Here is a 3,833-nt window from a genome sequence, read left to right as displayed (position 1 = left end):
TTTCTAGTACCTTTGCTCTTATTTTCTTCACTGTTTTCTTCATGTCACAAGTCTCACAGCAGAGAGAGAGAAAATCATCAAATACAGAAATGAATCTGTTCTTGAGTAGGTGAGAGAGATAGAGCAAGTGAAAGGAGTTGCTGATTTTAATTGGGGTTAGCAAACACCGGTGCTTTGGTGTCAAAAGTGAAATCATATAGTGGAGGAGTTATCAGCTACTCAGATGTGGGTCCCTCAGCTGCACAGACCAGGCAGCCTACTTGGACATGGTGTGTGTGTGTGTGTGTGTGTGTGTGTGTGTGTGTGTGTGTACGCATGTGCACACACATGAGTGTGAGGCAGAAAGAAGAGATGCATCAACGTTTCAGGCACAGGCCTGTTTCCAAGCCTGTGTTCCAGCTCCACTGCAGGTGTCACATTCTGGGCAGCTGGGATGAGACACTCTTTCTGGACTGTTGTACAAGATCTGCAGGCTTCCTCTAGAGGGTAAAATATCTTTCCAAGACCTTTCCTTCTTGGAGTTGGGGATTTGCCTGGAAGAGACTGAAAGGCAATTAGTTTAGCAAAGGTTTCCAGCCATCTCTCTCCAAGATAGGTTTTCTTCTTCTGTGGAAACACCATCCTGAGGCCGTCCCCAGTAATGGGGAAAGCTTAGCAGCCATGCAGAAAAACATCTTTCAAAATTTATGGTAAGGAAACATTCCTTAGCTAGGGTACAAAGAACACAAACCATAAAAATAAAGTGATAATTTTGATAATATTATAATTACAGTTTATTAAGAAATCCACACATGCACAGAGACAGTTCAAGAACTAGAAGAAGGATATTCACAACACTTATGAACCCCTTATCCTCCAAACAAATCATATACAGAATAATACTAAAGTCTACAAAGCACTATGAAATCAAATAAGCTGGGCAGTGCAGGGGAGCAGCAAATAGGCAAACAGAAAATTCCCAGAAAAATCTGAGTAGCCAGTAGATAAAGGACGGGATACTCGAGGTCATTAGCAGGTACGAAAATTCTCATTAAAACCACAAATTTCACACTAATCAGGCCGGCAAAAATTTAAAAATCTGACAATACCATGTTGGCAATGATGTGGAGCCACAAGGATGCTTATACTTTGCTCGTGGACATGTACATTGGTACAACTTTTTGGAAAAACAATTTAACAATAACTGGTGAAGTTGAAGGCATCCAAATTTCCCAAGCTGTTAATTCCACTTCTTGGTAGACACCATTAAGATATCCTAGAATGTGTTTATAGAAAAGAACTCAAAACTACATTGGTCCTAGTAGCAACATCTAGAACAAATCAAATGTCTATCACCTGGGAGAGAGTAGATGATTCAATTATTAGGTATTCAGACATAAAAAAAAAAACCCACAAGGAAATATAACACTAGTAAAATGAAAGAACTAGAGCTACATATATCAAACATAATTGAGAAAGAAAATTATAATAAACAAACAACTAAATGTGTAAGAAATATATATTGCACATAAGAAATACACATTTATGTACATGAAAAATATATAAAACCATATACACATTACTTGGAGTTTCATAAAAATTTTAGTTAAAATATGAATATAGGCATAGTAAAAAACCCACTAAAGGATTCGTGGTGGACGTTTTGAGGGCAGCTGACCTGCAGCCTGCGCGTCCCGGACCGCCTCCCGTGGAAGCCTGAGCCGGCCGTGTAGCTTTCTCCCTTTGTCTCATAACCATGTCCACCAACAAGAATGCTAATTCACCAGCTGCCCGCCTTAACAGATTCAAGAACAAGGGGAAAGACAGTACAGAAATGAGGCGGCGTCGAATAGAAGTTAATGTGGAGCTGAGGAAAGCGAAGAAGGATGACCAGATGCTGAAAAGGAGAAACGTAAGCTCGTTTCCCGATGATGCTACCTCTCCACTGCAGGAAAACCGCAACAACCAGGGCACTGTAAATTGGTCAGTTGATGACATTGTCAAGGGCATAAATAGCAACAATTTGGAAAGCCAGCTCCAGGCTACTCAAGCTGCTAGGAAACTGCTTTCTCGGGAAAAGCAGCCCCCCATAGACAACATAATCCGGGCTGGTTTGATTCCAAAGTTTGTGTCCTTCTTGGGCAGAACTGATTGTAGTCCCATTCAGTTTGAATCCGCTTGGGCTCTCACCAACATTGCTTCCGGGACCTCAGAACAGACCAAGGCTGTGGTCGATGGAGGCGCGATCCCAGCGTTCATTTCCCTGTTGGCATCTTCCCACGCCCACATCAGCGAACAGGCTGTGTGGGCTCTAGGAAACATCGCAGGGAATGGTCCCGTTTTTCGAGACTTGGTTATCAAGTACCGTGCGGTTGATCCGCTTCTGGCTCTCCTCGCGGTTCCTCATATGTCATCGTTAGCATGTGGCTACTTGCGTAACCTTACTTGGACACTTTCAAACCTTTGTCGCAACAAGAACCCTGCACCCCCGCTAGATGCCGTTGAGCAGATTCTTCCTACCTTAGTTCGTCTCCTGCATCACGATGATCCAGAGGTCTTGGCAGATACCTGCTGGGCCATCTCCTACCTGACGGATGGTCCAAATGAACGGATTGAAATGGTTGTGAAAACAGGAGTTGTGCCGCAGCTTGTGAAGCTTCTAGGAGCTACTGAATTGCCCATTGTGACTCCTGCGCTAAGAGCCATAGGAAATATTGTCACTGGGACAGATGAACAGACTCAGGTTGTAATAGACGCAGGAGCGCTTGCTATCTTTCCCAGCCTGCTAACAAACCCCAAAACTAATATTCAGAAGGAAGCCACGTGGACAATGTCAAACATCACAGCTGGCCGCCAGGACCAGATACAGCAAGTTGTGAATCATGGATTAGTCCCGTTCCTCGTTGGTGTTCTCTCTAAGGCAGACTTTAAGACACAAAAGGAAGCTGTCTGGGCTGTGACCAACTATACAAGTGGTGGGACAGTTGAACAGATTGTATACCTCGTCCATTGTGGCATAATAGAACCATTGATGAACCTCTTAACTGCGAAGGATACCAAAATTATTCTGGTCATTCTGGATGCCATTTCCAACATCTTTCAGGCTGCTGAGAAAACTAGGTGAAACCGAGAAACTTAGTATAATGATTGAAGAATGTGGAGGTTTGGACAAAATCGAGGCTCTACAAAACCATGAAAATGAGTCTGTATACAAAGCTTCATTAAACTTGATTGAGAAGTATTTCTCTGTAGAGGAAGAGGAAGATCAGAATGTTGTGCCTGAAACTACCTCTGAAGGCTATACGTTCCAGGTTCAGGATGGCACTGCTGGGACCTTTAACTTTTAGCTTGTACAGCCGACGCAGAAAGTTGTTTGTGGTGTGCTTTGTTTGGTAGAAGTTTGTCTTACTGTTTCTCTACTAAGAACTCTTTTTAAATGTGTTTTGTTATTGTAGCACTTTTTACAACAAAACTCTACTTGACCAGTTCCAAACTGTAAAAACTGTATGAAGCTCCTCCTGCCAGTGGGTTTCTTATTTCCATGTGGACTCTCCTCTCTTGCAGTGTCCTGTAAATAAAGATTAAATTCCACCCTTAAAAAAAAAAAAAAAAAAAAAAAAAAAAAAAAAAAAAAAAAAAAAAAAAAAACCACTAAATTCAGAATAGTGTATTTCTAGGAAAGAAAAGAGTGGGGGAGAGATCCAAAGGGGTATTTTGTTCTTCTGACAATGTTTTGTGCCTTATTAAGGATGTGAGTGCATAGATCTTCAATGTGTAAATTTAATATCTATTTGTATACATTAAATATAGCAAATTAGCTTTAAGAAAGAAGTCAGGGTAGTTAATGGCACATA

At 41.6% G+C, this 3,833-nt stretch overlaps 1 pseudogene; it reads left to right on the top strand.

Moving 5' to 3' along the window:
* Positions 1-1,609: 1,609 nt before the first annotated feature.
* LOC123388680 lies at positions 1,610-3,570 on the top strand (annotated as a pseudogene).
* The last annotated feature ends 263 nt before the right edge of the window (positions 3,571-3,833 follow it).

Source organism: Mustela putorius, unplaced genomic scaffold (assembly GCF_011764305.1).
Source record: "Mustela putorius furo isolate JIRA1106 unplaced genomic scaffold, ASM1176430v1.1 tig00003909_pilon_pilon_pilon, whole genome shotgun sequence".
Lineage (NCBI taxonomy): Eukaryota > Metazoa > Chordata > Mammalia > Carnivora > Mustelidae > Mustela > Mustela putorius.
This window is presented reverse-complemented; position numbering and strand designations above follow the sequence as displayed.